Raw genomic sequence first — 13,180 nt, 5'->3', positions numbered from 1 at the left:
AATGAAAACTACACCCAATATAATAGATAGATCAATATGCAAACAAAGGAACCACAACAAAGAACAGTGGAAATGACACACTGCACAAGTCTCTTTGGCAGTGCCTGACCTCAGTATTACCCCTACATACAAGGTTAAATCCCCTTGCAACGTGCTATCCTCCCTGTGCTGTTCATTTCCCCAAAATAGCAAACATTCATTCATGAATGGTAAGAGTCATTCATCTGTTTTTCTCACGATCAGATTTTTAAACCATTTGCCTTTTCTAGAAAAAAAAGACAAATTAATATCAAAATCATTGATAGAATCCATTTATTTTCCAATGCTCTTTCTAGAAAAATCAGTGGCTTTGCCAGATTCCATGGGGCATTGGGAACAGTGCCCTTTGGGAGGGGGGCTGCTCTCTGTGTACCTAGAGCCACCCCAAACCCTTTGGGAAAAAGCTGATCTTAATATCTGAGGCAGAGGAATAGAAACTGGAGTCTAGGAACCTTGAGGTTGCCAGATCAGTAACAGGAAACTGGAGTTGTATATGGAACAGCCCAAATTATCTACACCACCACTCTATATTAAGGTATAGACATTTTCCTTCCATCTACTCTTGTGGTTACGGATTACACACTCTGGAGCCTCAGCAGTTGGAATAGGGAAGGTGAGAGGGAGGGAGGGGAAGAGAAGGAGAGCAGGCTGTCCTGAAACAGTGTGGTCACTTTTTTGCCCCTGCCTTTTTTTTTTGGTAAATTTGCAAACTCTGAGCATAGCCAAGTGCATTTTGAGTATCCACACGGGTACTCAAAATGCACCAGGCATGCCTGTTTGGAAATGGCAGATCCCACTGCCCAATATCCATCTTGTGCAATTGCATTGGCCAGTAAGTGTGCCTTACATTTCCGAAGCCATTCATGATAAGGTTACATTAGAAAGAAGATCCGAATTAGCACAAGCTTTTAGTTGGCCCTCCATGGATCCCGGATTCTGCTGGACCTTCTTGGAAATACCTGAATTTCAGATCTGTCAAGCCACACTTCAATGCTCTGCCCAGTCTCTTGTGAAAATCCATTTACTTAATCCATGGCAGGGTAGCCATGTTCACTTTCTTTCTTTCATGCCTCCCCCAGCATATCTATGCCTACTGGAGGTATCATTTATAAAGCTCCCCACATGCACAGAGAGCGTGTGCAGGTCTTATGATATACAACCCTTAAGCAGCAGAATCGGGGGTGTGGGGAGACCCAGGTGAGGTAGTGGCCACTCTGCATCAGTGTCTGAGCATGGAAATGGACTGGGAAAGGCCCCAGTGAGGGCTGCTAGTGGGTGGTTTGTCTGTCCAGTTGGGTGAAATTCACCCTGTCCTGGATGGGGTTGCACTCCCCTGAATGGACATGTTGCATAGCTTTGGGGTGCCCCTGGACCCCGAGTTGTCACTTGAGACATAGGTAGACTTGTGGCATGGATCACCTTTCATCGGCTTAATTTGGTATACCAACAATGACCCTGCTTGGATAGAGGGTCCCCAGCTACAGTTATCCATGCTCTGCTCACCTCTGTTTTGGATCACGTGGGGCTGCCTTTGAAAATGGTCTGAAAACTTCAACTGATCCAAAACAGGGCAGCAGAACTGTGAAAGAGGACTGGCTCATGAGAATGTATTATACCAGTTCACTTCCAGCTGTGCTGGCTGCCAGTTGATGTCTGGGCCAGATTCAAAGTGCTAGCACTAGCATTCAAAGCCCTAAAGGCACTGGGGCCAGCTTACCTGAAGGATCCCCTCCTCTCATATGTACCTACCCAGACCCTGAGGCCATTCTCAGGAATTCTTCTCTGGGAGCCCCTTCCAAAGGAAGGTGGCTACCAGGAGGAGGGCCTTTTTGGTTGTGGCACTCCAGTTGCAGAATGAGCTTCCCAAAGAGGTGCACCCGTACCTACTTTGTATTCTTTTTGGTTCCAGGTAAAGGCCTTTTGATTTTCCCAGCATTTTTTCTGGTGCTGCTGCTGTTCTTCTGTGCTGATTCAATTGCAATAGTGACTTTGCTGTTTTAACTTACTTGTGTGTGTGTGTTTAAGCTTTTGTTTAGCTTTTACTTTTGTTAACTGTCTTTGGCTACTGGACAGTATAAAAATGAAATAAACCAAATAAAAGGCCACAGATCATCAAGGTCACGTGTCTGGAGCTGTAGCCATGAGGGCTCCACTTATACCCGTACACACAAGGTAGACAGGACTGCCCCGTGAGCACACGGCACAAAGATACACAACTTCTTTGTTTTTGGCTGAAATCTCAGGTGATTTTCTTTTCTATGTGAGTAACAAGTTCAAACCCAAAAGCAGCCGCAAATGTTTATTTAGATGTCAAATCTACGATGATGCCTCTGTTGTTGCTTGTTGTTCCTCTGGCGAGATCCTGTCCCACAATTTTTGCATCTTGGCAGAATCTCCTATCAAGACAGCAACTCCAAACAGGAAGTCATTATTCTTGGTGACCTTTTGCACCAGCAGTTGGATCTCCTGCTGCCTAAAAATAGCCTGATTCTATTTTATACACAACTCCAGGGGTTCTGCATATTGAAGGCAGACTTTTCTATTTAAGCACACATGGAACTTTGAGGACCAGAAACAGCAGTTCCTCCGATCCAGTCCACCTGCCCTTCCTTGGATTAACCCCCTTCCACTGACCCTTCTTTCACCTCAGAACTTTTTCAGCTCCATTGCCGTGCAGGTATAGCGCTAAGGGTCTGCTTAATGTACTTAGTCCTGGGGCTTCCCTGGTAGCTTCCCTGACCCGCTCTGTGTGTTTGTGTTCATTCTTGTTTATTATCGCAAATGAAGCCTCCACAGCTCAGGACTTTCACAAGCTGGAGCTACTCTGGGACCCTGGCTTCCAAATGAATTATGGTCTATAAGGGAGCCACTCATATTGCCAAAAAGTGGAAATGTGTTACTACAGTACAGTGATACCCCACCTCCTGCAAGGAAGCCAAGCCAGCTTAGATACCCATCCTCCACTCCACTCATCCTCACAATAACACTGTGAGCTGCATTAGGCTGAGAACCTCGGTCAGGCCCAAAGTCACTCAATGAGTTGCATGTCTGAGTGTGGACTAGAACCCAGATCCCCAAAATCCCAGTCCGACCCTCTAACCACTATGCCACACGGGCTTTTGCGCAGAATGTGTGGCCAAAATGGAGGACGAAAGAGGTCAACCGCTTCATATAAATTCGACTGAACTAATGTATGCCTATAGATGCAAAAAGAGAAGTAATTACTACGATTTAAGTCAATCCTGTGTGTCTGCTGGATTTGCTGTCCAGATGCTGACTGATGCTGGGCAACTTCTGGACTCTGATCTCTTTCAATGAGGCTTGTACTAGGCAGCCCTGCAGAGAAAGGATACCGTCAAGTAGAAGAGTATTTGATGTAAATAAATAAAGTGGGGATACATGGCCACCCAAGCACTGCCAGAATTTTCTCTGAATCCCTGGAGAACTGCTGCTAGTCAGGAAAGAGCCAGTACTGAGCTGGGTGGACCTGTGATCTGGCTCAGTACAGAGCAGCTTTCTAGGTTCCTTTTCGATTTCTAAACTCAAATAATTATTCTGTTTTCTGCCCATGATCTCTGGGATGGCTGAGCGGCAGCGCCTTCGCTTGGATCTCGTGGCACGAGCACCACAATATGAACGTGTCCCTGCTGCTTCCAACTTGGACTGTCTCCCCCTTTGAAGTTTCCAAAAGGGAAGCATCTGCTCTTCATGCCTTTTCAACATTTTGCATTGCATTGTTCTCGGATTTGCTTCTCTGTCTTTTGCATCCCTCTCCTTCACGTGACTTCTGTCAAATATTCCCTACCTCTTTTCTCCAGCAGATGTCTCGGCCACTGCTGAATATCCATATCCCTAGAGACATTTCACATTCTTTCCAAGCCAGTATCCAAGGAACTGCTCTCTTTACTAGAAACGACGAAAGAAAACCTCACTGTCACCCATGTTTGCTCTGTGTAAATCCTCCCCATTCGCAAAGTGCAGGTTGAATGGAAATGCATGGTGAGGCTTACTGTGGGAGCTGCTGGGAATTGTCCTTCACCATCTTCTGCCCAATTCGGAAGGCACCTCACATTTACTGTGCTACTGTAAGCATCCAAGCAGGCCGGTGGTGGGGCAGTACAAGTGGATTGAATTTCCAGTGGGTTATGCTGCCAAGCCACAAGATGACTGCAGGAGGCCTGGAAGCCACCAGCTTCCATTTCCAAAGCATGGCTCACATTGTAACTTGTCATGTGATTCTGCTGGCTCCGATCATGGTTTGCCCTTCTGCTCACACAAGGGACTCCAGGCCAGGTGATAATCCTCTGGCTGAAAGGGTACATGTGAGAGAAGGCAGTTTTCGCCAGTTTCCTCTGCAGCCTGTTGAGCAGTTCTGAAGGGTCCCCAGACCAACGGAACAACTGCCTAAGGAGTGGGGTGCAAGGGCAGTACCCCCCTTCTGACAGAAGGACCATCCTGGGAGTGGAGGTTGGGATCCAAGCCACTTTCATTTTGAGGTTTCCTCTGTGCAAGGAAAGGCTGCCCAGTACAAGCCTGGTATGAAGAAACACCACAAGGACAAGCACAGCAACCCTACAGCTGAGGCAGGCATGTGCTCCCCTGGCCACAGTCCTTCACAGGATGCTGCCAAGGCCTATATTTCTATTATGTTTCTAATGATGCCAAATTGACTCTATCTACAAATAGGACATGTGTATTCAATGCAAATTGTCTTCTTTTTGTTCTCTTCTGGGTGATGCATTCCTTCTTTTTGAATGATAAAAGATGCTGACCTGCATACAATGTGCATTTGGTAATTTTATGCCTATATGCAAATATACAAATAATGATTAGAATTTGCATAGAAATAGAGTACATCCCCCTATGTTTCTCTGTGGTGGCGCCCAACCTATGGAATTCACTCCCCAAAGAGGTCCGCCTGGCACCGTCGTTACTGGTTTTTCGGCGCCAGGTAAAGACCTTTTTATTTAAACATCATTTTAATTGTTAAAACATATGATCTGGCCAGGGCAACTTCTCCTTCCTTCTCTTTTCTCCTCCTATATTTTTATTTACTTATTTATACTGACAATTTTAATTTTATATTTGTAACTCAGTGTATTTTTTGTATTTTTGTATTTAATGGTAATTTATTATGTTCTATTGTATTTCAATGTATTTTATTGTGTTGTAAGCCGCCCCGAGGTTTCGGCAAGGGGTGGCATAGAAATGTAATAATAATAATAATAAAAATGTTGGAAGCCTGTAACCAGGCAAGCTGTGTGCCTCGCTCAGCCGGCTGCGCAGGTGCTCCTGGGGAGCAGCATCAAGGCCGCCGGGCTCCCCCTTTAGATGTCTCTAAATCTCAGGCTTGCGTTTCACAGCCCTTCAAACACAGGATATTCCTCTATCAACCCTTCAAACAGAGGACTGTTTTCTGTGGCAGAGGCCATGTGGCCATCTATCAGCTGACATCCCAGCAGGGCTGTATTTCTTTGACCACCATTCCCTCATTTTGATTAGTCCCAAAATAAACCCAGAAATTCTGAGCTGACTCATCTTCCCCCTATCACACCTAGCCCAGTTTCCCCATTCAATGCAGAACTATGTTCCTTAACTTTTCCTGTTCTCCTGCTTGTCACAATTCTTGGAATTACCAGGCTGTTTCAAATCCCTCTAGGCAGCAAACTTTCTCAGCAGCCAGCCAGGTTGATATAATTAGCTTGTGGAAATTCTCTTTCATCTCAGAACTATATCCCTACCCTTCCTGCTGGCATATTTTGCCTGTCCTTCTGGTATACTCTCGTTGTGATATTCATAGTGACCCGAGTAAAGAAATTTCCTCCTATCATTGTTTGAAAGGTGTCAGTAGCAATAACGCTGCCCAGGAATCCTCCAAAGACTTCAAAGCCTTTATAAACAAAAGTATTTACAGTCATCTTTTCCTATGGATGCTCTTTGGATATTATATAAACTGTTAAGGAAACCATGGTTTGTGAAGAATTTCTGAATATGGTCAATGCAGATATTTAAAACATAAATAATATGTAATATTTCAGACTTGCTGCTTGTTTAGTTTTTAGCCAGTTGTTTTGCATGGTGGGGCAGGATGCAGAGGATTTCAAGCATGCTCTTGTACGTGTCTACTCGGAAGTAAGCTCCAGTGAGCTCAATGGAATTCACTCCCAGTTATGTGAGTACTGGGCTGCAGCCTCAGTTTAGCCCCCTCCTGAAAATCTTTCTCTCCAATAGGAGGCTCAGTTGGTTAAGGGCTAACAGGACTGGAGCCAAACCGGGGTCACTGAAAAACAGATATTGATGTAATACCTGTTAGAATTGGTGTCTCACTGAAACCCCATTGGTGCCAATTCAAAAACTCCATCGGCTTTAACAAGAATTATTCAGTGATTGTTTGACTTGGATAGGCAAAACTGAAGAGGTGAGATTACCTAAACATCCCCACCTTTCTTCTTCATCTCCCACTACCTACTCCTTACCCCACTCAGAGCCCACCAAAAGCCCTTTCCTAATTCTACCCCAGCTTCCTTCTGCTGTCCTCCTTGTATGGCCTTTTTTGGCTTCCTAGGAATCTTTCTCTCATCCCTCCTGAGAGGTGTATCCTCTAGGCTTGGAGGTAAGGCTTCCTCTTTGCAATACCCATATCCTCTTAGAGGACTTGACACCCGTGGCTTTTCTACAGCAAAATCCTGCCTTCTTTTTATGAGTTAACTTTCACTTAATTTTGTGGGGTGGGTTATAGTGGTTGTACATATCCCCAAACTATCACAGCAGTCCCCAAAAGAATTGCTTTATTATTCTTGCTTGCTGTTGAAACATTTTTCTGCAACCAGGCAAATTATAACTCTGCCTGGCAAATCTCCCACCAGGCAAATTATAACTCCTTGAAAGACTGGCTCCAGTTCTTCTTACTACAGGAGTACCAGATTCATGGGCCAATCTGATCCTCTGAGCTTCCGAAGAAGGCCATGACGTTTCCTCCCTAAAGATGGATTTGATGCTGTCTTTTCCCATCCTGAAAAGCTGAAATGTTTCTCTGATGATTTCTTGATGTTTCTATATTTTCCTTGTGTGCTTCTATATTGTTCCTGCATATCATCCATTCAAAGTCTCCTTCCCCTTCTTGCCATGCACAGGAGATACCAACTCCATAAAAAACTCTGTGCATGTTCTGTTTCCTTGTAGTCAATCTTAAACTGGCTATCCCTCAGTGCTGTTGTAACTTAGGAATATCTGTCTGCTGCAAATAAACTGTGGATGCTTAACTGTATGCTCTGGTTTGGATCCAGACATTCATTCTTTGCAGATCTGAAATCCTGACACTAGCAAGAAAAAATTCAAGCAACAAGGTGCTGGTATTTTGACCCCATGCACAAAGGGAATGCAACCCCGAAAGCTCTTGAAAATGGAATTCATCTGGCAGGCTGAAACAGGTTTAGCATCTCTGTCTTATTAAATTATCTTTAAATGTGCCATTAACTGTTCACAGTTGTCAGTGTCATTGTTAAAATAATAAAACACTTTTCTCTTAAATCTTTCTTCTAAGGAAGTCAAGGCTCTCCAGCATACCACCCATTTTCTCTATGCAACAACATCATGAGCTAGTTTAGGCTGACAGAAGGGGGCTGCTTGAGGTGGCTCAGGAAGCTTCTTAGCCGAGCGGCCATCTGAACACAGGACTTGCCAGGTCTCGCCCACCATTCTGGCCATCGCACGGGCTCTCTGGAACTCTTCCCCAAAGGATAATTGGTGTTGTTGCTGTGTGTGTAATCCTAGCCAGTGTGGTGGCCTAGTGGGACTGCCACAACAAACCCCTGAACCTCAGGTTCTATCACTATATCCTTAGCTAAGAATACTATTAATACAATGGTATTAATGGTACAATTCCACCATTAGTCACTCCATTCACTTGCTGATTTGAATGAGCCTGATAGGTTAACCTGAAAGGTATTGAAAACATTTGAGAGGGGTGGCAAATAGAAGAAGGGCCTTCTTGGTGGCTGCTCCCCACCTTTGGAATAGTCTCCCTAGTGACGTCTGCCTGGCACTGTCTCTATTATTGTTTCACCACCAGGCAAAAATGCTCCTTTTTAACAACTTTTAAAATAACTGATCCGATCCTCTCATTCACTATTTTGTCATGTTGTCATCATTATATGGTTTTAAATTCTGATTGTGATACATTGTATTGTCTATTTATTTAGTGTATGTATCTATATTTTTACTGTAAGTCACCTTGAGGCCCTTGGGTAGTAGGAGACATATAAATGGGATGATGATGATGATGATGATGTAGAGTTTAGACAACAGCAGAGGAAGGTAGTACACCTATTATACAACTCGAAAACTGCACTCGTAAGGATATCTGCTCACCCAGTTATCCAAGCATGGCTTAAGCTGGTGCTTAAAGGTTCAGGGCTCTAAACCTTACTAGCAAATCATTCCAGGAGCCTTAATAAACCAAAGCACTGAAATATGAACAGAGCCCTTAACAGAAAAAACATGGGATGTGGCCGCGAGGGGCTAAAAGCAGGTCAACCCAAATTAAAATCTAGAGGTTTCATTGCCGTGATTCAAGGCCACATCACTGCTACCAATAGCTATCAAATATATAAAGTGAAGATCAGACATGCAGATGCTTGCTGAGAAGAGTAATCAGAGAGAAACAGTGGACCACAAGCTGCCTGGACTGAATGTCTTGCCAGGCAACATCAGGCTGCAAAAGGCATCCACTGCCAACGGGCTCTGCCGTTCCAACTCATCATTTCAGAGCAGCCCTCTTGCAATCAGTGTCCTCCTTAATTCCTGATAGGGGTCTTAAAAATAACAGCTCCACCTTGCATTGGGGATGCACCTCCTCGCTAACTGATAAAACAATAGCTTACAAGGGGCAGCGGGAGCAGATATGATCCTGCTGAACAGAAACCCTAAGGGGGCAATCCTACGTATATATTTAGATCACACGTTTAGACAGTATGGCAGGCTGGGAATTGTATGACTTTTTCTGTTAAAACGTATGTAGGATTGTGCCCTAAAACAGCAGCGGACACAGATTACTACACCTGCCATGTATCACATTAAAAATAAGAGAAAGGAAGGAGAGCAATCAGATCTTGTGCCATGAGCTGGTCTCTCCCTCTTTCTCCCTTCAGCCCATCTCTACAACTTGGAGATAGAGCATAGCTAGAAACTCAGAGCAATTCATATAGTACCACTTTTCAAAGCAGCTGCAGGAATGGTTTCAAATATCCTTTAGTAAAACTTAGAAGGAAGGCAGGTGTAATTACCCCTATTAAATATAAGGCACCCCCTACTCACCTCTCTCCAGACATGAAGGATAAGAACTGGGAAATTCTTTGAACCACCATTGGCACCTGCCGCCAAAAGAAGCTCATCGGGATATTGGCTCCTGCAGGCGTGTGCACCAGGACTCCTGAGAGGAGAGGGGAAATCATTCTCACCCTAATCATGCCTTTGCCTCATGTCTGCCTGGGACAAAACTCATCATGAGCACGTCGTGAGCGGAGCCGGCTGGAGCTGTGGGTCAGACTAGAGGGCCCAGGAGGACCCTTCTGACTCGCGCGGTTTCTATGATATCTTCTTCATTCTGCTGTAACAGGGAGCCAACAGGAGGTTTGTAATGGATCCACAGACATGCCATGCCTTGTCCCTTGTGCTCAGCATCCTGTTGCCATGCGCAGCCACCAAGTAAAGCTTGACGCCAAAGCAGCAGTGGGATGCTTCAGAGTCATGGGGCTGTCTTGCCCTGGGAACCCACTGGCAGCTGCAGCCCACCACGAATAACAGTGCTGCAGCAGCACAAATGGCCCCAATTTCCCTAGTGCCTTCTTTTATCTATTTATCTATTTTGTTTTTATACCGCCCAATATCCAAAGCTCTCTGGGCAGCTCACAGTGATTTAAAGCAATATAAAAACACAAAAAAGCACACAGCAATTTAAATGACGAAAACTACAATATAAAAAAGAAGTTCAAGGCTAGAGTAAGACCTACCAGCAGCAGAAAAATTTAGAATGCAGTGCAGGATTTAAAACAGCCTGAACTAAAATTCCTGGGAAAATCAGAAAGTCCTCAGCTGGCACCAGGCAGAGTGCAGTGGAGGTGCCAGGCAAGCCTCCCTGGGAGGTTCGTTCCATTCCAGGGTGCCACAGCAGAAAAGGCCCTCTTCTTTGTAGCCACCTACCTGACTTCCCCTGGCAGGGGATCCCACTGAAGGACTGCACATGCCTTGTTTTGGTGGGACACTGCCACAATGTTGGTCTCTTCAGTTTCAGTAGCAAATTCAGCAGCAGCAACACGCAAAGAACACCCCCCCCCCACACACACACACACAACATGGGCCACATGCTTCCACCCGCCTCCCCCAGCTGTGTGTTGTCCACCCTCTGCTCTGGGGGTGGTAAAAGGCTTGACCTCTGGTGAACCATTGGCTAATTGCTGGTAGAGCCGTGCAGCGCCATCTGGAGGACGGAATTCTTGCAAAGAAGGATGCACTAGGTCAGTGATGGCGACCCTATAAGAGACCGAGTGCCCAAACTGCAACCCAAAACCCACCTATTTATCGCAAAGCCCCAACACTGCAATAAAACTTGAATACTGAGTTTTAGTTTAGAAAAAGCAACTCACAGCCAGTCCAAGCAAATGTATGTATGTATCTATCTATCCTTGGTAGTGCACTGTGGAAAAAAAACTCGAATGAGTTGCGGCTAATGAGTCGTGCCTCGTGAAGCCATCGCCTGGCACCGCTACTCCTTTTCGAGCATGCATGTGGCCCCTGTGTGCACTGTTATCCGATGCTCGGCTGCTGGGGCGATGCTGGGGCGACTTGGCTCGCGTGCTGACAGAGAGGGCCCTGTGTGCCCGCTGCGGCACGCGTGCCATAGGTTTGCCACCACTGCTGTGGGTGGATGTGCCACTGATCCAGCCAAGCACGTATTATGGTTTCTGCAGGAGCCGGAGCCACTTCACAGAATCCCAGGACCAGTTATGCTGTAAATGCCTAACATGCTTGCATGGCAAACTGAAGATGCAGCAGTGGACCAAACATGCAGACCTGCAGGCAGCCCACTTTTGCTGCAGCAATCCCACTTGCTTTGTAAATCAGTCCGCCTTAGCTATATATGGCAAGCCTGCCCACATCAGAAATTATTCTGACTCATTATCACCTTCATTATCCAGCTGCTACCAAAATACCCAGCCCACTTTCAAGCCAACAATAGATAATCTTGCCACAGTGTATTTCCATGAACACCCAAATTGCTTCGAATTTCCTGTTTGGCTAGGACAATTTCAAACTGCTCATGAAAGTCAAAGAGTCTGTCCAGAATGGTAGAGAAAGCAGAAAGGGGGGCAGATATTTTAGGATCTGATTTTAGGATCTTCTATTATCGCATGGCTAGTCCAACAAATAATACATAGATCATGATTAATTTTGTGCTGGCCGGGCATCAGATAAAGCAAGAGCCAGTGCAGCTGGATGCTTATGCTGATTCCCCATTCAGCCATGATGCTCACCAGGAGACTTGGGACCACTGACGGACTCTCGGCCTAGTGTGTCTCACAGGGTTGTGGTAAGGATAAAATGGAGTGGGGGAAGACACTTAAGCCACTTTTCCGTCTTGAAAGAGGGAAAAGGTGGGATATAAATGCAATGTAATGGTTAGCAATAGCACAAATTTTGACCCCAGCTTAGAAAAGGAAAGGCCAGTCAGATCTGGCAAACCAGCAGCACCAGAGGTGGAGGGACTGGAAACTAAGGCAAGCCCTGGTATTATGGCCAGAGCTCAAACCAAAGCCTGTTTAACCAAGGGCTCTTGAGCCAGGCACCCTAAAAGTGCGCCTGCCAGAGGCTGTGCCTTCCATCCTGTCCCCGCAGACGGTTCCACATCAAGGATCTGATCCACAATGTCAACTCGGCAATGTGCCTGGACAGACGGATGAGGGATGAGATGGAAGAGCAGTGGCTGGGCTTCCACTGCTCAAGGAAAGAGTGGGGCTTGGGAGGAAGGATCTGGACATTGTCGGGACAACTTACAGCAAGGAGCCTTCCTTGTTGCCTCTGTTTAAGGGGATCAGCACCTTTGGTCCACCACCATTGTCATCCAGGACGAAAGCTGCAGCGATGCAGAGGAGGGGCAACTCCGGACTGCTTGGAAAGGACCTGTGCTGAGGGTGGACACTCAGCAGCTGCTCAGCTATGCCTACCACTGACCCTGGTCCTGGCTCTGCCGCCCACTACCCCAGGGAGCAAGGCAACGGTGTACTGTATTCATGGTACTGCACATACCAAGAGAAAAGGGGAGTTGCATCGTGGGCTTGGGACAGGCACGTGCCTCACTCCACTGGCATGCCGGGCTGAATGTGCATGGCAGCGGCAGTAAAACACACTGGTAACTGCTAGCAAATAGAAAGCCAAGGCAGGGAAGTCAAACATGGAACAGAGTGGGATAAATGAATGTGACAGGGTCACTAGCCACAACTTGACTCAGTTGCAGATCTGATAATCTACAAATAGTGGCAACAGCTAACAAAATATGCCTATGGATGTGCAAGGAGTATGTGGTGATTAATGCGGCATGAATGCTGAAGTTCTGCAGGTCTGGTGGGATTGAGAGAGGCACACCAGCTCGGACAAAGGAGAAGGGGCCTGCCTTACACTGGGACTTGGGTCACCTCGCCAGCAGGCCTTCCAACAACCTGAAATAGAGACTCACTGGCATGCATATTTCACATTCAAAAGTCCCCATCAGCGTCCGCCTGTCCATTTGAATGTGCAAAAACAGCTCCTGCAGTCTCTCCATGGCCATCTGCACACCCGTTTTCCATGCCCTTTTACGAATTCCATGCTTTCTGACCTCAATCTGGGTTTCCAGCTTTCCCTCCCCCTTCCTCAAGGACATTCCATACCCCGCTCCCCCCATCCTTGTATGGTTTTCATCCTCAGCAGAGGAAATGAGAAAACCATTCCAAAGGTTCTGGTGCAGAACAAGACTGTAAAGCTGAAACTTTTTTCCATCTTCCGAACTGAACTCAGGGCTCAGATTCTGCACACGGCTTGGGGATTCACGGGATCGCGTCTGCTCCGGAGAGGCATCTCAGCAGTCCAGCTGCTGGCACGGGCGCGC

Source organism: Varanus komodoensis, unplaced genomic scaffold, assembly GCF_004798865.1.
Source record: "Varanus komodoensis strain SLA01 unplaced genomic scaffold, ASM479886v1 scaffold7_1, whole genome shotgun sequence".
Taxonomy (NCBI): Eukaryota; Metazoa; Chordata; class Lepidosauria; order Squamata; family Varanidae; genus Varanus; species Varanus komodoensis.
This window is presented reverse-complemented; position numbering follows the sequence as displayed.